The 25,000-nt window shown below is 40.6% G+C and overlaps 1 protein-coding gene across 1 annotated transcript in view; it reads left to right on the top strand.

Moving 5' to 3' along the window:
- LOC109427099 (nuclear protein localization protein 4 homolog) overlaps window positions 1-25,000 on the top strand; it is a 116,185-nt gene that overhangs the window by 28,590 nt on the left and 62,595 nt on the right. The window lies entirely within an intron of this gene.

Genomic DNA, 25,000 nt, shown 5'->3' with positions numbered 1-25,000 from the left:
AGTGTATCGGCTTCAATACAATGTATCGTAATGCCATGGGTCGATAAAATCATTGCGATTTGTACCTACTATGCATTTACAGACAGACAGACAGACAGACAGACAGACAGACAGACAGACAGACAGACAGACAGACAGACAGACAGACAGACAGACAGACAGACAGACAGACAGACAGACAGACAGACAGACAGACAGACAGACAGACAGACAGACAGACAGACAGACAGACAGACAGACAGACAGACAGACAGACAGACAGACAGACAGACAGACAGACAGACAGACAGACAGACAGACAGACAGACAGACAGACAGACAGACAGACAGACAGACAGACAGACAGACAGACAGACAGACAGACAGACAGACAGACAGACAGACAGACAGACAGACAGACAGACAGACAGACAGACAGACAGACAGACAGACAGACAGACAGACAGACAGACAGACAGACAGACAGACAGACAGACAGACAGACAGACAGACAGACAGACAGACAGACAGACAGACAGACAGACAGACAGACAGACAGACAGACAGACAGACAGACACTGCGACGTCGCACAGCAACTGTTGTGGCAGTCGACAACAGAGACTAAGTGCGATGTTGCAATCATCGCAGAGCCGTATCGGGTGCCCCCTGAGAACGGCAATTGGGTGACGGACAGATCCCAGATAGCGGCCATACAGGTGATGGGTAGATTCCCCATTGAAGAAGTGATCGAGTGTTCGTACGAAGGCTTTGTGGTTGCCAAAATTAATGGAGTCTTCGTTTGCAGTTGCTATGCACCTCCAAGGTGGTCAGATGAAGAGTACAACAGGATGTTGGATGCACTCACGGACACGCTGGTCGGGCGGAAGCCGGTAGTCATCGGAGGAGATTTCAACGCCTGGGCCGTGGAATGGGGTAGTAGGCTCACCAATGCTAGGGGGTACAGCCTACTGGAAGCCCTGGCGAAGCTGGATGTGAGGCTTTGCAACGATGGTATGGCCAGCACATTCCGCAGAGACGGCCGTGAATCCATCATCGATGTTACGTTCTGTAGTCCGTCGCTTACGGAAGACATGAACTGGAGAGTCAGCGAGGAATATTCCAACAGTGATCACCAGGCGATCCTCTACAGTATTGGCCGGCGAGCCTCTACTTCGACGAGGAGAACGCGAACATGCGAACGAAGGTGGAAGACAAAAGAGTTCGACAAGGAAGTCTTTGTCGAGGCGCTGCGGCCATACGGCGGTGCAACCCTTGATGCAGGTGAACTAACGGAAGCGATTGTTACGGCATGCGACATAGCAATGCCGAGGAAGATAGAGCCCAGAAACAGAAGACGGCCAGCGTATTGGTGGAACGCGACGATCAGTACCCTCCGTGCTGCTTGCCTCCGTGCTAGGAGACGCTTCCAGAGGGCCAGAAATGAAGCTGAGAGAGAAGCAAGGCGAACCGTTTTTCGGGGAGCTCGAGCCGCTCTTAAACGCGAGATAAGGCTGAGTAAGTCGAACTGCTACAAAGAGTTGTGTCGAGAAGCCGACGCCAACCCCTGGGGCAACGCGTACCGAATCGTGGTATCGAAGCTCAAAGGTCCAGCAGTACCCGTGGAAATGTGCCCGGACAAACTAAGGAGGATCGTGGAAGGTCTTTTTCCGCACCATGGCCCAACGTTTTGGCCTCCCACACCATACGCAGAGAATGCAGAAGAACCCAACGAAGGTGCTCGGATATCCAATGCAGAGTTGCTGGTAATTGCGAAGGGGCTCAAGATCGGGAAAGCTCCCGGTCCGGATGGGATCCCGAACGTAGCAGTTAGAACGGCGATATTGGCGTTTCCGGACATGATCAGGATGGTGCTCCAAAAATGCCTGGATGAAGGCTACTTCCCAAACGGTTGGAAGGTTCAAAAGTTGGTGCTTCTACCGAAACCAGGAAAGCCGCCGGGGGACCCAGGATCGTATAGACCGATCTGCCTGCTGGATACCCTAGGAAAACTGTTAGAGAAGGTCATCCTTAACAGGTTGACAGAATACGTCGAAAGTGAGAGGGGACTGTCAGCGATGCAATTCGGATTCCGTAAGGGAAAATCGACGGTGGATGCGATTCGGGTAGTCATCGAGAATGCCCAGAAGGCGTCCAAGAAAAAACGGAGAGGTGATCGATTCTGCGCTGTGGTAACGATAGACGTCAAAAATGCGTTTAATAGTGCCAGCTGGGAGGCTATCGCCGTAGCGCTACACAGTATGCGGGTTCCCGATTATCTGTGCCAGATCTTACGGAGCTACTTCCAGAACAGGGTACTGGTGTACGAGACCAACGAAGGGCAGAGGTCTATAGAAGTAACGGCAGGTGTTCCACAAGGGTCCATACTAGGCCCAACACTCTGGAATGCCATGTACAACGGCGTACTGTCGTTAAAACTTCCCAAAGGAGTCGTCATTGTGGGCTTCGCAGACGACGTCGTGTTGACGGTAATGGGAGAGACTCTTGAAGAAGTTGAAATGCTGGCGACGGAATCAATGTCCACTGTTGAAAGATGGATGACTGGGGTCAAGCTACAGATTGCCCATCACAAAACGGAGGTGCTTCTGGTCAGCAACTGTAAAGCAGTCCAAACGATGGAGATCGTAGTCGGAGAGCATGTTATCACATCGAAACGAGCTTTGAAGCATCTAGGAGTGATGGTCGATGATCGACTTAACTTCAAGGAGCACGTTGACTACGCCTGCGGAAAGGCAGCGAAGGCTGTCAATGCTATAGCGACGATCATGCCGAACGTCGGGGGACCACGAAGTAGTAAGAGGCGTCTTCTGGCGAGCGTAGCAGGCTCAATACTCAGGTATGGTGCCCCAGCATGGGCTGAAGCACTGAGTACGAAGCGGAATCGAAGAGCGCTAGACAGCGCATTCCGACTCATGGCCACTCGGGTCGCCAGCGCGTACAGAACCATTTCGACGGAGGCAGTATGTGTTATCGCGGGAATGATGCCCATTTGCATCACCATCGCCGAAGACGTGGAATGCTACCAACGCAGAAGTACCAGGAGCGTAAGAGATATCGTCAGAGCGAACTCGTTGGCTAAATGGCAGCAAGAGTGGGACAATTCGGCGAATGGCAGGTGGACTCACCGGCTTATCCCTACACGCAAAACAAGAAAGGCTACCAAAAATTGAGATATGCCTTTTCTACCAATTTATGTAGTACAGAAAATGTGATAAATCATAATCCATTCGTTGTATTAAGATGCGCCACACGGTTCCATAGCTTCCATACCACTACACACAAACACCTCCATTCAAACCCGAGAAGTTGAACCGGGCTGCGTCTAAAAATAACTTTCGCTTCGCTGCTGAGCTTCGCGTCCTATTGCCTACATGGAATTTTCCACTTGCAAACAGCAACCTGCTGGATGCGGGCTTTTCAGTGCACAATGGGTCTAGAGTCGTATTTACGAAGACAAAAATGTTTCTGCCAAGTTCTGTCATTTCTTTTTTTTTCATTATTGTGAAATGATTACGGTCAATCAAGTGTGGCTTATCCAAAAATCTGCTGATTAATTATTCTCTATACAATATCAGAATGTTTTATTAAGTTATAGCAAATTTACAAAAACAAAACATTCGATTGATTTGATTGATTTGTCTTTATTCAAGAGACTTTCAGCCCTTGGATAAAACATTCGAATCATTAGAACTTTTCGAAAAGTTTTGAATAAATTGCAACTTTTTTGCCTTTGGTCATATTTTAGTCGAGTCCAACGATACATGAAGACCAATACATTAGCCACAAACTTTCAAAATTTAATTTAATTCGGTTCGCTTAGTCCTAAGGTACAGTAATTTGATAAACGGAAGTCAAAAACTAGATATTGATAGAAGGGCTCTAATTTCGTGTAAAGTTGAATAATCAATCAAGCCCAAATTTGCACCAATTAAATCAAACTCGTTGAGGAACAAGTAATCAAAATTTGAATAGTTTTGGTGGACTTTATAAAAATATACAACTTGCTAAAAATGTTTTAGGCAATTTTCAAAACTTAGCATGCTTTTGTATATACCACTAGGCGGTGCTAGAGGTCAAGCAAATTTTAAATTTAATATATCTCAGAATTCTGGTCACTTACAAAGTTGGTGTCTTTGACAATGTTGTTTGGTAGGTCAAGGGCTTACAGTTAATGGTCCACTTGTTTCGAAATTTGGCACAAGGAAGCGCAAATTACACATTTGCAAAATTATGGAAATGAATGTTTTTTTTTCGTAAAGCAATAAAAAAGCTGTAATTTAGTTTTCTTTGAACATATTTAAGTCAAGTCAAAGGTTTTTCAAAGAGCTATATATTAGTCATAAATGTGCAAAATTTCATTTCATTCGGTTCACTTAATCCAGAGATATAGCAGTTTAACGAAGAACACTCAAATATGAAACATTTTACTAGAGTCGCTCCAACTCCATGTGAAACTATCCAATCGAGCTCAAATTTGTACCATTTATAGCTAATTAGTTGTGCAACTAGCAGATAAAATTTGAGAATATTCCGTACACATTATAGAAAGTTACAGGTTGCTGAATATATTCGAGATAATAAGTAAAAGATACATGCTTCTACTAATTTGCAACTAACGCCATCTACTGACAGAATCCTGAACCAATCAGCTAATCAACTGAAACGCCTTTATAAACCAAACAACATTGCCGAAGAAACCAACTTTCAAAGTAATCAGAGTTCTGAGATATATGGAATATAATAATTAATTTATCGTCAGCGTTACCTAGTGGTGGAATTTTGAATCAAACGGCCCATCACCAGTAAAACCTTGGCTGGCCTAACAACTTTGCCAAGTATAGCGAATATTTAAGTAATCATGGTGCTAAGATGTACGGTATGGAAATTTTGCCAGTGCTACGTCTTGCTGTCTGTGATATCTGTCATACCAGAGATAAACAGACGTAACACTGATGAAATGTTTATACCAAATATCTCATCATCCTGGTTACTTAGAGAGTTGGTGTCTTCGGCAATATTATTTGGCTGGTCAAGAACTAACAAATGATGAGCCGTTTGATTCAAAATTCCACCACAAGGCAGCGCTAGTGCACAAACAAATATTATATTCCATGTATCTCAGGACTCAGATCACTTAGAAAGTTGATGTCTTCGGCGATGTTGTTAGGTTGATTACGGCCGCTCAGTTGATTAGCTGATTGGTTCAAGGTTCTGTCAGTAGGCGGCGCTAGTTACGAATTAATTGAAGCATGCAACTTTTATTTATTATTTCAAATATATTCAGCAAGCTGTAACTTTTTCAAAAATGCACCAAATATTCTCAAATTTTTCCTGCCAGTTGCACAACTAGTAAGCTATAAACGGTACAGATTTGGGCTCAATTGGATAACTTTACATAAAATTGGAGCAACTCTAATAAAGTAGTTCATATTTGAGTGTTCTTCGTTTAATTGCTATATCTTTGGATCAAGTGAACCGAATGAAATGCGATATTGCAGAATTATGACTAATACATAGCTCTTTGAAAAACCTTTGACTTAACTTAGATACGTTCAAAGAAAACAAACTTACAGCTTGTTGATTACTTCACGAAAAAATATCAATCATTTGAATGATTTTGAAAATGTGTAACTAGCGCCGCCTAGTGGACCATTAACTGTAAGCCCTTGACTCACTTAACAACGTTGTCGAAGACACCAACTTTCTAAGTGGTGAGAGTCCTGAGATATATGAAATTTAAAATTTGCCGTTTATTGGTGGAATTTCTAATTAAACGATCCATCACCATCCATCATGGCATCGCAAATAAAATTATTAGAAAGCAGATTTTTGAATCAGTTTAACCAGACGAACCACCCTAACATAACAATAATAGGGAATAGGGTCAACAATTGAAGATAAACTTTCTAAAACACAATATGTGTCTAAAAACTTAAAGCTGAAGCTTAAACAGTTTTGTTTTCGCAAATACAGCTCTGGACCCATTGTGCAGTGTGGCGGCTGTATCACTTCCATCACCAAGCCACGTTTGTGTGATCATGATGGCTTTCAGCCTCTTGTTAATACATGTGCAGTTATAGCCGTGCTGGTTAGAGTGCAGGGTACCGTGTATCACCATGATAGTGTCTCGGTTCGATTTCCGCCGCCGGCCGTATTTCTTTTTAAACATGTATTGGTATTTGATGCCGCCGCTGCTGCCATGATCAGTCTAAAAATAGAACACATAATGAGAAACCAGTGCAACAGAGCACACGCACACATGAGAAATTTTCCTTTTCCAGGTTCTAGGAAGCCAATACAATTTTTGGTATACTGCCACCTACCAATTTTTGTATTTGCAAGGCCCTAATACAATATTTGTATATGTTTCATACCCAAATGTATTAGAATCTGCCAAGCTCAGGTTGCGTGTAGCGTGTCAGCGTGGGTGAATAGGAAGCATGGGGAGGTGAACTTCCATCTGACGCAGTTCCTGTCCGGCCATGGCTGCTTCAGGAAGTACCTGCACCGGTTTGGGCATGCTCTTTCGCCCTTTTGCCCGGAGTGTGTTAACGTGGAGGAGTCACCGGAACATGTCGTTTTCGAATGCCCCAGGTTCGAAGAAATTCGCGTCTTGCTGGGCGGAGTGACAGTCGACAACATTGTCGAAGAGATGTGTCGCGATGAAAACACGTGGAACGCTGTCGACAGAGCAGTAACGAGGATGCTGTCCGCGCTGCAGAGGAAGTGGCGCGAAGACCAGAGAGCGGCGGAACGCGATCCTGGTAGGCATGATCCACCGCCGGGGACATGACTGAGTCGTCCGTAACGTGGCACCGGTTTTTGGTCGTCGGAGCGCCGGTGAATCGGAAGTCCACCACCAACCGGAATCGCCGGACCGACTTCGGCACCTTACTGGTCGGGATAGAAACATCGGTATCGGGAGAACTTCCACCGCCGGGGTTTTTCTCCGTCGGAGTAGGCTAGGACCACCGCCGGGGACTAGACCGAGTCTATCGCGAAGAAGCACCGGAATTTGGTCGTCGGGGCGCCTGTGAACCGGAAGCCAGTCTCCAACCGGAATCGCAGGAGAGACCTCGGCACCTGTCTGGGAAGAAACGGTTTCGGAAGATGTTCCACTGCCGGGGAACTCTTTGTCGGCGTAGGGTAGATCCACCGTCGGGGACTACACGAGTCGTGCGCGGAAAGCTGGAGTGCTTAATGGCGCAACGGCGGCACGGGGAGGACACCGTTCGGAGCAAGCTAGTAGGATCCGAATGCCTTGCGTGGTATTAGAATAACAAATTGTGTGTATGTTGTACCTATGTGTCGCTGAATGGCGATGTTAGGTACTAACATTAGAACGTGTAGAATAACAAATTTGAAACTAAGCATGTTGTCCGCTTAATGGCGAGCCAACACCAACCGGAGTAAGCAAAATACGAGACGTGTATGAGTATAGATTAGGAGCGACAAAAAGTGCATGAGCACAGTAGCAGAAGAGCGCATGAGCGCATTGCCCCCCCTGAAGCAGTCGCATATCAGTGGTACCAGGGGGATCGAGGCATCAAGGTGTAGCAGAGTTTTTCCAATCGGTTTTCTCTGCTGGGGAGGTTGGGAGGAAAAAAAAAAAAAAAAAAAAAAACAGACAGACAGACAGACAGACAGACAGACAGACAGACAGACAGACAGACAGACAGACAGACAGACAGACAGACAGACATACAGACAGACAGACAGACAGACAGACAGACAGACAGACAGACAGACAGACAGACAGACAGACAGACAGACAGACAGACAGACAGACAGACAGACAGACAGACAGACAGACAGACAGACAGACAGACAGACAGACAGACAGACAGACAGACAGACAGACAGACAGACAGACAGACAGACAGACAGACAGACAGACAGACAGACAGACAGACAGACAGACAGACAGACAGACAGACAGACAGACAGACAGACAGACAGACAGACAGACAGACAGACAGACAGACAGACAGACAGACAGACAGACAGACAGACAGACAGACAGACAGACAGACAGACAGACAGACAGACAGACAGACAGACAGACAGACAGACAGACAGACAGACAGACAGACAGACAGACAGACAGACAGACAGACAGACAGACAGACAGACAGACAGACAGACGAACAGACAGACAGACAGACAGACAGACAGACAGACAGACAGACAGACAGACAGACAGACAGACAGACAGACAGACAGACAGACAGACAGACAGACAGACAGACAGACAGACAGACAGACAGACAGACAGTTTTGTTTACGTTCGCGATGCAGAAAAATTAAGAGAAAATTAAATTATATAAAATCTTCTGATAAGTGACAAACCAGGTGTTAAAAGATGATGCTTCACGCATCACGTCGGTCAACGACAACCAGCTGGCCTTAAGACGAAACTGGAAGCATTTCCTCAGTTTTTTGGTTTTTGATTTTTTATTAAATAACGAAGCGATATTTTCAAAATCGGTTTTCGTGCACATGAAGAGTATGGATCAGGGTATCTTCTGATTTTTTTACGTTGTAGAAAATGTTTTTCGTTTTTGCAGAAACCATTTTTTAGTGAAATTTTGTTCAAAAATGGTTTCTGCAAAAACGAAAAACATTTCCTCTCGCGTAAAAAATTCAGAAGATACCCTGATCCATACTCCAGTGCACGAAAACCGATTTTGAAAATATCGCTTCGTTATTTAATAAAAAATCAAAACCAAAAAGTGAGGAAATGGATCCAGTTTCGCCTTAAGGCAATATCTTAAGGTGATACGGGACGCCGTGTTAATTTTGCTATCTTCCGTCTTTTTCATCATCACTACCCTTGAAACTTTGACGATGCAGTTCCAGTTGACTGATCCAACTGAAAACTTATTCGATTGTTCATCACATCACGATCACAAACGATCAAATTTTCAGTCCATTTCATGCATTAGAACTCGAGATTTGCATCTTCAAAGTTTGAGAGCAATGATTAATGATTCTAATGACGCCTCTTAAAGTGTTAAGATGCTTCAAAAGATAAAATGGACTAACTATGTAAAGTATGATGAGAGGAATACGAATGTAGGTCAATCCAGAAAGACACATGTCACATAACATAAGTGGAACTGTGGCTCAAAATGTTGAAGCTTTTACGAATGCGTGTACTGGAATAGAGAGCACCGGAATGTCAAATGCGTTATACCATTATTCAGCATGTAGGGTGAGGCGGGGCAAGATGAGTCGCCTAAGGATGGATCACCATAACTTTGTAAATACAAATCGGGTTGGTTTGCATTCGTCCGCTACTCTTTAATACACTAGTTAGCTATGCTAAAAGTCGATAAAAAGTTCATTAAATACAAAATATGATGTTAATTAGGCAGTTTTAAAAAGTGATCGTTTTTGCGCCGTGAAAAAAGTGCGGGCAAGATGGGTCACTCTTTAAGTAATTCACATTTTTTCAACGAAAAACGTCAAAATATAAGATTTGTTTCGCATTCATATATGCTCCACATCCATACTGAGTAAACAAGAGCTACTAGTAAACATTTTATAAATTTATTTGGAATATAAAATACTTTACGATTTGAGTGGTCCCGAGGCGACTTGAAAATTGATGTTTTCACTAAAAAATTATCATAATTTTATGTTATAACTTTGAGCGTTCATTCCGCTTGATTGAAGTCTATTATGAGATAGCCTTGCAATAAAAAATAAATAACTTTTGAATGCTCCAAAAATATGTTCAAAATTGAAGGTGGTCCATCTTGCCCCGCGGCCGTTTATATGGAGATTATATGGAATGTATCGCATAAGAAAAATAACTAAAAACCATTTTATTTTTTATTTCCAATGAGAGTAAATAATTTTTCAATCAATGCCCCAAACTTTTGTATATTCATGCTGGTGATCTAACAAAATTATTAACATAATCAAAACATGAGTAATGCGCCGAGAATGGCACTGACCCATCTTGCCCCGCCCCACCCTATATCATTTTACATTGCTGTGAAGTAAAACAAACATTTCACAGATATAGTACACTAGCAACACGTGCAAATGAGAAAAAAGTATTACATTGTGCTGAAACTTGGTAAATTTTGATCTACAATACGTTTTCCGAGCTTCAACTAAAAATGGAGATCGAATGTGAAACGTGGATGCATTATTTCGTAGATTTTAATCATTTTATAATTAAATAAGTAATTAGGTTGCCAGCAGCTACTTTCGTGCATATTTCAGCTGCCAAACTTAGTATCTGTGTTCTTTGCTAAAACTAAACTACTGTTTGGATCAGATTTTTTTTTTGTTTACCAATACCAATGACAATCAATAGAAGGCTAGATGTACCAGTTTCGCGATCGAAAAAATGCTGCAACTATGAAATATGGAGTTCCACTTATGCTATGTGCACATGGGTCAGATTACCGTGAATCAAAGAATCTTCATTCTCAATATGAACTGTATACTTTCTTTTCAATTTGCGCCCTCTCCCTTCCCATATTTGCCACAATTGTTGTAATAGCGATTGATACAATTTATTTTTAACATAGCTTATATTTGAGTGGTGATGGTGCTCTACTATACGCTCGGCATTGGAGTAAAGTTACTTTGTAGCCAACAAGGTATCAAGGTAGGTATATTTGAGTCGAATTTGTCAGCTTTCTAATGAGTTTGCCTCGGAGTTAACTATATAATTTGACGCTAACGTATGCTATGTATTCTAAGCTTTGGTCAAACGGGTGCCTCAAATGTAGCAATAATGGTTAAGCACGCTGTAATGTTACTTATGTACCTCATCGCCCACTTCATGCAATTACATTAGTGATCTAACAACACTTAGCGTGCTCGGCAAAGTTCCATAATGCGACTAAAAGTGTTGCCACAAATAATGCTTATATTGCTAAAATTAGTTATCTGGCCGGTGGGGCATGGCAGCTTATGTTTCAACTGTTAATGCAATCAGAGAGTAACGAGACTTTGAAGTTAGCGATCCTATATTTAAAGAGCTATCGAAGCCGTTTTGGTGGATTCCCAGTTTAATTATGTTTTTTTTTCTGTATTAACGAGATTTTTAGCCCTTGGCCAGCTTAATTATGTTGCACTCAGTGTACGCAGAATATGCCACCGCAAGCGAAAAATAGGCAACAAAGAAGGCACGGCAACAACGCTTTGTTTTTTCGTTAGCAGATAATGACAAAATCGCTACCGAGTTTGTTCACAACAAAAACGGTAGGAATATTTGTCTCGTTCTATTCACATCGTGATTTTCACATTGTTTTACAACTGAAACTCAACTCTGAGGTTTGCAAGAGTCTTATTTCGTCCAAATGCTTATGAATTTGATAATGTGGGGCGAAAATTTCAGCAGAAAAGTCGGAATATCAGCACACGCACGGCAAGCGATGTTTGTTTTATTGCTATCATCGCCTGACATGCGTTTGTTGCGGAGCGCCTTTGTTACCAACATGCACCGCTTAGGACAAAGCGTTTGTTTTTCGGCGTGATCGGTTTTTCGTACCCTGGTTGCACTTGATAGCTTCTAGTCCGAACGCTTAAAGATAGCTCCATTTCATTGTATTTTAAGGTTCGTTTCACTGTTATGCCTCAGAGGCCATTAATAGGAGCAACGTTGAAAGATAACACAACATTATACGGGTTTTTCACGGTTTATGGTGTGTAAAACAATACAATATAACAAAAGAGACCCATTCCCAAACCATGTAATTCAATATATAATCAGTAATCAAATTACAGATCAAAACAACACGTTCCCTGTACATTTTATTGTTTGAAATCATACATGTTGGGATTTTGAATTGAACACCCCTAAATTCTACGACCGATCCTAGAATACCGTGCAATTGTATTGAATTCAATAAAGCTTTAGTTTGAGTTTTGATCTGTAACTGATCGGTGTTGTTTCTACAGGTGCTGTAGTCGAGTTTCGAAGACGTAATCCGAACGATGGATGGGTATAGTGGTTCACAAACCGGGCAAATCAACATACATATAACATACAATGTACGGTAAATTTAATCCTTTGCATCGGTATATGCAATAATTAATTTACAATGAAACGTATAGTTTTGCAAAAACATTTGTATAGAAAAAATATTGTAGCATAACTAATCAGCATTATTGAAGGTTTGTGTTTGAGGATGGAAATTTTCACTGAAAGTGATAGTGCTGGAAAATGTTATGACATTTTTTCATGACATTTCCGTGGCATTTCACCATCCTGGTTGTCGCATAAAAGAGGTACGAAACATACGACAAAGAAGGCGTGGATTTTTTCACTCGTCCCAACTTGTACAGATCACTTAATCTTGAGAATGTCTGTGAGAGAATGTTTGTCTGTGACAAAATAGAAGCCGAATTTGTTGCGTGCTATTCACCAAATGTATAATCAATTACCTATAGTGAACCCGATGATGCAATATTGATCATCTCCAAGTTACCTCTCGGAAATCGCAATGCAAGGCTTGAACATCTTTAGAAAATCGAAATGAAAGGCTTTGAACATCGTGAAACAGTGTGCTATGTACCTTTATCATATTCTGTTCAAATTCAGACAAACTTATGTCTCACAGTAAATGCCGTTTTCCACATTATCATTATCTTTAAACGATGGTTGAAATTGGATTCAGTGACCCATTGCAACCCTATGGAAGTTGACCGATAGAAACAGATTTGAGCATGACATTGAGGAACAATTGTGTGCGTTTCACAGCGACGCCGATGCACTTCGAGATCGAAGAGGCAAGGATGTTTTCGATCACCTGGCAATCGTTTCACTCATTTACCTCTAACTCAATGTAGAAGCATGATATTAAAATGTGATGTTCGGCAAACTTGTAGCTTAGTGTTTTCCTACAATTATCACCAAGGACGTCCTATTCTAACTCTAATATTTAGGTGCCGTCCACAAATTACGTAACGCTCTAGGGGGAGAGGGGTGAGTATATCCAAGCGTTACGGCCCATACAAAAAATTTCTCGTTTTCATACAAAAAAGCGTTACGGAGGGAGGAGGGGCGAAAAATGTCGATTTTAGCGTTACGTAATAAATGGATGCTGCCTTACAGCGTGAGAGTGCTAGTACCATCTACTCATACTAAACGACCCAAGTAACAATTTCTATGCTTTCTGCTCTTAGACATAATTTATTGTGGTGTTATCATGGATTCGTTAAACCCTTTTAGGTTTATTGAAGCAGTTCATGTTGTAAAGCAGCTTTAACGACACAAGCAACTTTAAAACATTTTGTAGACAACTATAAAATCAGCCAATAAAACTTATCTGCTTGATTTTTTGCCAGGCAAAAATGTTATTGTAAACGAACTGTTAAGCACGTATTAAAACTAAATACTAAAACTTCTTTGAAAGCCGCATGGATGTCTTATCTAATTGATCTTAAAACCCGATAGACTGCATGAAAGCCGCAATAAAGCAACCTTAAACCTTCTCGGAATTACCATAAGAAGCATTAAAGGCAGCTCAAGCAATGCGATCTTCTTTTGATAAATATATTCGATATGCCGCACAAACGAAAAAGTAATCAATCAGGCATAATTATTCTTCATTTTATTTGAATGGCGTGATGGGAACAACCTCGGGTGGGTCTTATTTTCCTGGCTAGGCAATTAAATTGAGCATTCTCCGCTAGATTCCGGATTGCAACCGGGGTTTCCAAAACAACTGGTGGGTGGTGGGGATCGTTTGATCCAGCTCCGGCAATAAAATAGTGACCGAAGAATGAATTTTATTTACACACGGTTACAGCCGGAATCCTGTGATTATCACTATTTACTTACCAAATACTAATAAAATAGCCACGAGAAAACACGAAGCACTACTAAACCACTGATGAAAATAAAAAACTTTTGGATTGTTTACATTTTTGACGGCTATCGGCCAAGGGCCGGGTTCTTGAGAGCATTTGGTCTAAACCTGCGTTTCCATAGAACCTAATAGCATTTGAACAGCGTAAATAATTATGCATTAAGAATAAGAAGGTGTAATCTAGTCTTTGCGCCCTATTCATAAAGAACAGCAACTCTAAAACATGTTCCTTTTACACTAACTGATCTTTAACAATCTTAAACAAAGCCAGGAGGATTTAACTTGACGGCATCCATATTTTTCATCACAATGATGAATTCCTGCTGGAAAGCTCTGGGCGCCATCGAATGTGATTTGAATGCAAATGTTTGCAAGCGAGATAAAAATTGTTATTTGTAATGTTCCGAAACCCTCAAAATGACGAGGCGCTTCGCCTTATACAGAAATAATTTATTGGATTATGCCGGTAAACTTTTTTGGCATGAATTTCTTTGTCATAGTAACATAGTTTTTCTCCGTGGAAATTTGGAAATAAATATTATTGAAATGGACGACAGACTTAATTTTCGTTTTTTATCATTAACAATCTGCAATTTACTTAGTTGACAAGATGATTTTAGTTTCAGATTTGCTTTGAATTTTTGGCTTTAATCATTCGTTTAAGCCGTTTTTAGAACCATGAAACGGCTTGTTCATCTTCTTGCGAGCTACACAATATATCTTATCTATGCCGCATAGTATACTACAAGAATATGACACAAAACCAAATAGCATAGAAATAGTTTTAGGGAGTTGCTTTAACAACCTCCTGTAGGGTGGGCCCTTTCGGGTTTTACAGAGCTTTATCACGGGTTTATTAGAGCTGTTAGGATTACTTAGCTTTAAAATAAGTTTTATCGCTTTAATTGTAACAACAGATTGTAGACTGTAAGAAAACTAAAAATGTTACTTGGGGATCGAAAAATCCGATCGTTTAGTATGAGTAGGTGGTACTAACACTTTTACGCCGTAAATATTAGAGTAAGAATATGGCGTCCTTGGTGATAATTGTAGTAAAAACACTAAGCTACAAGTTTGCCGAACATCACATTTTAATATTAGGCTTGTGAATTAAGTTATAGACAAATGAGTGAAATGAATGCCAGGTGATCGAAAACATCCTTGCGAAGAGGCACTTCTAAGGAATCAGATAAGTCTTAGAATCTCCAGAGCCTCAAACGCTCTTGAAACGCTCCTAAAACTTCCTGGAGCCCACATAAAGTCCTTCTTCTGAAATCCCTCTGAAACTCCCTATCTCTCTGAGCCCCTTGAAAGCCCTTGAAACCACCTGTAACCCTCTTGAACGCCTTGATCAATACCTGAGTAAAAAATATCAGTTTTCTCTCAGTAATTTTCTCGGGACGCAAAACACTGGCTTTGGCTAAGCCTCACAGTTTCAATTTATCGCTCCAAAACTGCAAGAGGGCAAAAAAACTAGTCTTCAACTCTAAGAGGACATCTCTAACATCCAAAAAGTTTGGAAAACATTTAAGAAGCTTCATTTTTCTGACAACTCACGAAATTTTCAATACCACAAACCTTCAGAATCCCGAGCAAGATGATACAAACTCCGAATAAAATACAACGCAAACATGACGAAAGATCAACATCAGCTTCTGGAAGTACCCAACAAATCTGATGGCTTAACTATTGTTGGGCGGAGATACAGATTATGAAATAACTTGGATAAGGCATTGTCCATTTAGAATCCGGACGGAGAAAATCACTTAGGTCTCAGAGATGGAATAACAAATAGAAAAGGTTAAGCGCTTAAACAAAGGTAAACCATTGTTCTTTCATGGAATATTATTTAATTTTATTTTTCATACATGTTCACCCTTTTTCCATGACAGCCTCCTTAAAACTCTGCACAATGGTAGAAATTATTAGCATCAGCCCTTTCGGCGTATTTGTTCCACAATCGGATCATCTCTATGGTGTCCTGAGACCCTCTACTAGTCTGATAAGAATTCCAAAGAAACTTTGCCAAACATTTCTCTTCTTGCGAAATTAGGACCAATTCAGTGAATTCCGAAGAGGCGAAATTTGAATGTTTTTTCGTTAATAACAACTATCTATCTGAAATAACTTTTCACTCGTTGCAAGAAAATCGATGAAATTTCCACTATAGAAAGAGGACTGGTTTATGATCAGACTGCTGTAGAAGAATGATGATTATGATCATTGAGAGCGTCACAATAAATTATACCTTGCGTCCGGATTCTAACCAGACAATGCTTTACTGTTGGATACTTGGAAATGATTTTTGCCGGAGGACGCCTAATAATAATAACCATGCCCTTCCATATGTTTTGTTTCATGGGAACACCAAACCATCACTGCCATTTAAATAATTTATCAAAAGGGCTTGTCAATAAATTACGTGTAGATCTAAGGACGGGGAGGGCGGTGTCTGGTAAAAGTCTACGATCAATAACACCAATTACTGAGTCCGCCAAAATTGAGTTTACGTAGTTTATATATACAGCGCCTAAATCTGTGGATTTCTGTAACCTCCTGTTGCTGAGTATCAGTTCAATACCACCGGCACTGGCCCACTGTATCACACCGCATTCAGCTGTGAACGAACCGGAATCATATGGAGTGTGGAGTGGGTGGCCCGATCATCAGGCGGCTCGCACACCAGCCCCAACCACTACCTTGAAGTTCTACCACGGCGGGCAGCGGGTGAATCTTGGTAGAAAATTCTCCGCGTGCTCGCACACGCTCACGCTCAGTGGGATTGTTCATCCAGTCAGTCAGTCCACCAGCAGTGGAGTGACCAGATTCTCGGTGGTTTGATGGAACATCAGCATCGAACGAGTGCGACCGAGAGAATCGCCAACAGATACAGCGAATCGTGTGAACCGTGTGGAAGTAACTGCGGAAAAATAGTACTGCGCGAAAATCGAAACATCTTTTTTTTTTTGTTTTAGTTATATCATCATACAGCGCACATCACACAAATCACAAAACAGCGCAATTGTAACGCGACGACAAAGTGAAAACATATTGTAACGTGCGGGATTCGTGCTTCGTTTCTGTTGGAGGGTTTCTGTGGAGGTTCAGAGGGCATTGCAGAGTGTGTTTTTCGGGATATGCTGGAGCAGTACGTAAGCTGCTCGGTTGGTTCCACGGAGTAGCGGGCGAGTGCGATGACGTTGTTGGTGGCGTAAATTGGTGGGTGGGAAAATGGCTGAGCTCGGCGGGATTTGCATAGCGAAAAATAGATGTAATCAGACACGAAAATATTCGGTGTATATAGTGGAGAGATAATCTACGTCGAGTGTTCCAGAGGCGAACATTGGAGAAGCTGTAGAAGAAAAAAAGCTGGAGCTAAAATGGCCGTCGAGCAAAGTGCGGCTCGAGAGTAGAAGAGGTCGCGTGAGCGATTGAGTTCGAAGGATAGGAAAAACGGTGAGAAGCACGGCAAAAGGACAATCTCCTCGCCGGTCGGTGTGTCCTCTGCGGAGGTGTTCTACGAGATGTTCCTTAGAACGGAGCCCCCAGCAAACGCGTTCGTTCGTTGATGCGTAGATTCGGAAGCACATACAGACACGCGCGAAAACAACACCGAAAGTAGGAATGAAGCAGCAGAGTAATCGATAATCAATAAGGGAGACCTCGTTGCCGAAAAAAAAACGAAAATACATGTACAAACGCCAGAGCACCGAAATACGCATTTAGAATTATCTCACACACGCCACTACACACAGCTGCTGCTCGAGAGTTCGGCTTCATCGAGGAGAGGCTGCGAAAATCTGACGATACACCGGGAGTTCGTCAACGTACAATCCAGTGAAACGATCTGCGTACTCCAAGCGAATGTTTACAAATATATCTCACCAGACTCGAACCGTTCCGATACCATACATTCGAGAGATAGAAGCAAACAGAAGCCGTCGAAGATAGAAAGTGGAAAAGTCCGTTCGTCCCCACACTCCCCCGTCCGTTCGTCACCGGTCCTTATCAGTTCGTCTCGTCTGCAGCATCGCCGACAAACAAACAACAGAAAAGCTGTACCACACCTCTAGAATCCAGTTTTAGAAATAAGTGAATCAGAAACGTCTACCGAAATCCACCGTTCTGGACCCGAATAGTGTAAATTCTGTTATCAAGTGAAGAACTCGCGCTATTCCCATAGTTTGTTGTGCTTCGAAGCCGTCGAACAGCAGTCCAGCAATCTGTTACCGAAACGTGTCGTCGTATCGATTGTTGCCCTTCCCCTAGTTACCGGACCGAACCTACCGAGCCATCGAACGGTGAAATAGAAGAGAAAAAATATTCGATTAAAAGATAAGCCCCAAACCTAAATAATTCAACACATCCTACGCTTCTGCTGGCCGGGAGGGTGACGACCAAAGAACAGAGAACAAGAAAAAAATCGACCGACAAAAAAAGTGTGTTAATAACTGTGATATTACGTAAAGTAAGGTAAACTCGAAAGAAAAGCGGAAAAGAGCGAAAGGAAACCCCGAGAAGGTGTGGTGACACAGCGAGCTGCTGCTGGCTGGCAATAAAAGTCACACGCACGCATCACCACCTCCCCTCAGACAGAGTGCTCTACAGAGTGTTGCTGCTGTCGCTGTGAACGTCGTCAAGGACGTTGAACTAGCGGCGGCTCCTTCGGAGAAAAAGCGCCACGGAAACGGATTGGCCAAGCCCGGCAGCCCCACAAGCGCAAATGGTAATTGTTTGAGTCTGGTACATTGTTCCGTTTCGTTATAGCTTGTTAGGGTCTTCCTAATGAAGTTGGATGGAAAATTTTTGGAAATGCGTGCCAAGGATTCTAGTGCGTTTGTCTCCTTGGTGAAGGATTCGTCCCGCTCCCTTTGCTCCTTTTTTCATGCGTATGTAGGTGGATGGATCGAAGGCCGGAGTGTGGCGCAGTGCAAATACGCTGCTGGGCCGCCAGCCTTCGTAACCATCCAAATGGTATGGAATGATGTTTACAGGTTTTCAGGTTGATGGATGGAATGAGGCAACCAAACGGCCGGTCGACGACGTTCAGGCGATGTAACACAGTTTTGACCAATTACCCACTTTATGTTGTGACTGATTGTACGATAGGCAGATATCGGGGCTCCAGATCGGCGGGCGCTCCAGTTTGTGGTGGTTATTGTGGGTATGTTTTCAAACAAGGGAAAAAGAAACGATGTTTGGCATCGAGAGCAAACTGAGCCGCATTGACAGCGTTGATCGTATCTTGAGTTTTGGGGAAAATTGGACACATGACGATTGTATAATTTATTGTTTCAGAACAGGGGCAAAGATCAATACAACTTAGTCTGTTCTTGTTTCTAAGTAAGCTGACTTTGGTATTTTCGGCAGTATGGGTGTCTTTTTTGTGGGTTTTTTGTCAGCTAACCTCCTTGAAACCTGGCCATATAGGGTGCGCGACATTTAAGCAGGAGCTCCTATTTTGGGCACTTATCACTTATAACGTAGGCAGTTTCATTCCAATCCAATTAAATTTTTGTACACGTTTAGATAAAATTCAATTCAATTGGGGCAAAATAGACCACGTTATAAATAAAAGTGTCCAAAATAGGGTTGCCTGCTCAAGTGGCCCGCAAAAGCTTTTAAAGCTCAACAAGTTTTAGAAAGAATGACGTAGGAAACAAAGCTGTTGAGGATAGCATAAATTTTTCAGTATTTCCTCAGTATAAGTACCTATGTATTTAATTAAATTTATGGTCAAAAATTACTTATTTCTGATTTAAGTAATTTAGTAATCTGGCCATATTTCACATAGAATTTAAAATGAACTTTTGGTGAAGTTCATAAAGAAAATATGGAGAAAATTGCTTCGAAATATTAAAAAAAAATAAATAAAAAAATTGATACTTTTCTGGCGTTATTTCTAAAACATTACACAATTTAATGACGTAATGTTTAAAGTAATGAAAAAAGACGCGGACATCGCATACAACTAGACGCAAAAGGCTGTACAGACCAGAGTGTAAAAAAAAGTCGAAGATTGGAAGTGAAAATTGACATCCAGTTTTTCATTCGTGTTTGGCCACATTCATTGTCAACTGAATGCCTCTCTTTTTTTCATTCAATTTTCTGTCACGAATATTTTTTTGCACGTCGTAAAATGTCCAGTTTCTGATAACAGACGCACAATCCGACTTAATGGACAACTGGAGCAGATAATTAGTATCCTAATTAACTACTATACACAAGTTCAAAGATTGGAAGTATAATCGGGAATAACGGTCTAGTTATATTTCTCAGTGAAAATTGTCAGTGACAGAAAAATGAATGAATAAATGAGATAATTCATTCACCAAAATGAATTTTATTTTGATCCCTCAGTTGAGAATTTTCAAAATTCACGTTGAATATCACTCATTGAAAATGGAAATTTTAAACTCTGGTACAAACTGAATGAAACTAGACACTAGACAAGAAGCTCTCGGTACATGCACCAGTACAGATACAACCAGTACCAGTCGGTGCATGCACGCTCTTCTTACGAAAAGTTTCATCACCCGGAGCGGGATTCAAACCCTTACCCCATAGCATGGTGGAATAAGAAGCTTAGTAATTTCAGGAAAACATTAGAGTACAGAATTTGTTTTGCGGGTATCGTTTGGTGAGAATATTGAAGGGTGTTTTTTGGCTTCTTCTTCGCTCTGACCATATTTTTCCTTTGACATGTGGCCTGCCTCTCTTAAACTTAGTACTTTTGGGCACTTTCACTCATGTCTACAGTGTCAGCAGTTACTAATTGAAGTGCTTTCTATGCCTTCCATTGCTTGAATTAATATACATATTGTGTAGAAAACCAACAACAATATGTATAGTGACCCCACACCGATGAATCACCTTAATTTGTGTACACTATTTATGAATCACCATGTTGATCAAATGGAGTGATCCATAAACTGTGGTCATTTTTGCCGATTCATAAATTGTGGGGTCACTGTAACTCAAAAATTCTCGGATAGATTTCAAGTACTGACGATCAAATCGTGATAACAGATTTGAAAAAAATATCAAAAATTTGTTCCTGGAACATCTGACCAATTGTAAAATTTGATATTTGAAGATCAAACAAATAGCCCACTGCTATTGCAAAGTGTTTTAAATGATCGATTTTAAGATCAAAATTGAATAACTTTAAGGACAAGGTATTTGGAGTACATTGCTCAAAATTTCTAGAGCACCGTTTTTTAGAACCGTTGAACGGATTTGGATTAAAATGCATCACGCTGTTGACTACCAATGAACAATTAGCGTGATGCATTTTCTTCCAAATCCGTTCAACGGTTCTAAAAAACGGTGCTCTAGAAATTTTGAGCTATGTACTCCAAATACTCTCTCTCTCTCTCTTCTTGGCGTAACGTCCTCATTGGGACAAAGCCTGCTTCTCAGCTTAGTGTTCTATGAGCACTTCCACAGTTATTAACTGAGAGCTTCCTCTGCCAATGACCATTTTGCAAAAAAATCCATTCTCAAGATCATGAACATGACTCATAATTTCCCGATATTTTTATGATTTCATGTAATAAATGTACACCAGGATTATAATTAAAGATTTTATGATTGATTGGCCATAACGCTAGGCACCCGTTATTGTTTAGGCGACGACCAAAAATGGAAAATATAACCATGAAGCTATGATTAAATAAGCTGGGATCATGAGAAGCATTCATGAAGCCAAGAATAATTTTCACAATCCTGGATACAGATCCTGATGCTTTACCACCAGATTCATAAAATTATGGTTTGGTGAGGTAGAACCATGCATAGAATTCATGAAATTAAAAATTACTTTTATGATTCCGTCGTCGTCGTTCCCAAAATTTTAATCCCAATGATTAATAAAACAATGCAAGCTAAAATCATAAATAAATAAAATTCGTAATATCAGAGCCTATTTCTATGATTTTGGGACCTATCCATCATCTTCTTTTTTTCTATGAGCAAGCAGCACTTTTTAGTTGGCAGTGTTGTTAGTTTCATGTTCAAATATAAAAGAGAACGACAATGATCGAACTCACCGGATAATCAGCTGGTTTTCTATTTTTGTCTTTGGCTGCTGCATCCAATAGGCTTAGGATGTCCTCCAAACCATATCAAATGTTCACTCGTTCACACCACTTGCTGAGTCTCCGAAGTCGTCGAACGAAGGATAAAACCGGAAAAATATTGAGAATTACCGAAAACCAGCGCGCGCGATTCCCACTTTGCTTCACCCTCCGTACATAAACTCGGAACTACGACGGATGGCACAAAAAAATGCGAACTGGGCACTATTTACTTTTTGCGCGTTTACTTTTTTTAGTCAATCAACTCCCAACAAACTGCCGAATCTTACGGGCACACTGTTTTGATGTTGTTCCATTTCCTGATATATGCACATTTATTACTCTAACCAAATAAAAACTCCACATGTCTGTGCAGGACGACCGCGCGAGTTATATGATTACCATGGTAGATAATGTAACGCTAGGAAGCGACCACGAATATAATTTATGAAAATGCTTGTTTCTATTCATGATTCTGGTGAACTCAATCATGATATTATGAATCATAACGATGATATTATGATTTGACAGACATCATAAGAACATGCTTTTTTATTCATGATGAGAGGATGGATTTTTTTCCGTGTATTAAATTTAGATATAAATAGAAATACTACTACATAAAAAGGCTACTTTATGATTATCGTTAAGGTAAGTGGAAGAAAATAATTGTTTTATGTGAAAATGGGGAACAACATAAGTCGTTTGTTTTGCAAGAAACATACCATTTGAACAAAAACGAAAAGTTATTACCATCGTGTGATAGTGAAAGCATGTAAGTTTCACCTGCCAAAATCCCAGCTGCGTAGATTTGCGTAGAACAGAACAATTTAGGATGAAAGTTGGCCTAGAATATTTAGAAAATCCACAGTAACTTTTTTCCCTTTGAGAGAAGAGACGAACCAGCCAAGGGCTGAAAGTCTCTTTAATAAAGACAAATCAAAAATCCTTTGAGAGATACAACCTCTAGTATCAACGGTTGTCGAACTAAAATCCCTTCCCTCTCCCGGTTGACCGTCAGGACGTGGCCGGCGCTGTTATTGGCCCATTAAAGTGTGAGTTCTCTGAACGTGTACATTGCGGATGTTGTGCTGATCGTAAGCTTTATCTATTGGTTCTCTGTGCAATTCCGCTAGCTCTGGTCAATCACGGAGTAGCAAATACGAAATGTACGGTCACCAATGCTCATGCTCAATAACTTTTTTTCCTTTGAGAGATAAGGACTTGACGTCTTCGACAAAAACATGTGTTTTTGCATAACACATAACTTTGTAGAAGACATGAAAAATTAAAAAATACCGTTCAAAAGTTACACTCAAAAAACTAGTTTTAGGGGTTTTTCATGATGTGTCTTCAGCACAGTTTCTTGTAACAAAATTATCTGCTACTTTTCTAAATAAACTTCTAATTTTATTTTTTGCAAAAAAAAATCGATCTCACTTTTAGGTGGATTAATTACCAAACTCATTATGGCAAAATATGCGCGTTGTCATATCAAGAAACTTCACCGAAGACACCCACTATCTAAGTTCTATAGTTTTGAAGTTATTCTATTTTGATCGTGAAATCGACAATTTAAAACACTGTGTATTGGTAAGATCTACAAGAGCTAAATATGATTTACAGATGAAGGTCCAAGAGTGAAACTTAGATAATATTTTCAGTCCTTTTATCTCTTAAATCAATCAAACCAATATCACGTTTTAATCTCCATATTAACAAGTTCTATTAATGAGATATTTTCCTCTAGTTGGATTATGTTTTGCTTGATTAAATTCTTTGAAAATTTCTTATGGGTAACATAGACGATTTTCTTATTTGAGCGGAATTTCCATTTGGGATTCTATAAAAAAAATCTGAAAAAGTCCGAATGAATAAGAAAAAAGGCAAAACTTTTAAGTAAATTTAAGGATAAATGGAAATATCTTTTGAGCAACATTTTCAAAATCCCCTAAAACAACTCATGTCGAAAATTTTCCACAAAATAATGCATCCTATAATTTTTGAAGAAAAACGCTTATAACTATTGAACCTAAAGATATTACGATTGTCTTCGCGCACGAAACGACGCGTTTTCAAATGCTGTAGAAATGTTTCTTGGACGACTTTGATGCGAAACTGAAATTGAAAAAGTTACAGCCAGAGAACCGGGTGGTTTTCTTGAACCACCCTAAAAGCTAATTCAGAAAAATAGCTCCAGATCTGTTAATTTTAAAGCTACATAAAAACTGTCTTCAGCAAACTTGTTCAAAATGGATTGATCTACAACTTTGCCGAAGAATGTGTATAGATATTTTTGCTAATAAAAACGTTTGGTTTCCTATTTCTTTGAAAATGTGGACCAGCCTAATTTTCATGTACATTGCTGCCGTGTGCAGCATAGTTGTCCCACGTTACTTCTGGGCGATTTTAACTTTTTGTCATTAAATGAACTATTTGTGTATATACTTTCAGAACCTACTCTCAGTTAGTATATTTTGTTCAGAAACTCCATGAAAACAATATCAAGTCAATTTGTCCCATGTTCAGTTTTGTCATCTTAATCTGTCCCATCCCCATGTTCAATTTGGCAGCATAAGCTGTCCCATGTTCGATTGTATTTTTCTCGAAAGATATCTCATATTCAGCTTATACTCATTAAAAAGCGGCTCGAGAATGTCTGAGGGAACACGCAGAAAAAACTATGTTAAAATCAAAAATATTCGAGGTAAATTCACATAAATTGTCAATTTGTTCAGGCTACAAAAATAAAACTGTTTGAAGCAAATTGAACGTCACATTTGAAGCAAATGCAATCCATGTTTGAAACAAAAATGCATCTTCTGACAGATTATGTCAAAAATAAATGTAAATATTTTTGTTTTTTGGGGCAGCCCACCTCCCGGGTTGCACTTTCAATGCCAACATCATGTTTACAACTATTAGATAACATACGCTCCCGAATACAACGGGATTTCGTGGAGAATTTTGGTGAACCTTGCCTTTTTTGCAGGAGGAAATTTTATTCGATGTTACAGCTGGAACTTGTGAGTTTTGTTCATGTTCTCGGCGGCGGAACGGGGGAATCCTCAATGGGTATTGTCGAA

Source organism: Aedes albopictus, chromosome 3 (assembly GCF_035046485.1).
Source record: "Aedes albopictus strain Foshan chromosome 3, AalbF5, whole genome shotgun sequence".
Classification (NCBI taxonomy): Eukaryota; Metazoa; Arthropoda; class Insecta; order Diptera; family Culicidae; genus Aedes; species Aedes albopictus.
The sequence above is the reverse complement of the archived record's forward strand: the minus strand, read 5'-3'. Positions and strand labels throughout refer to the sequence as shown.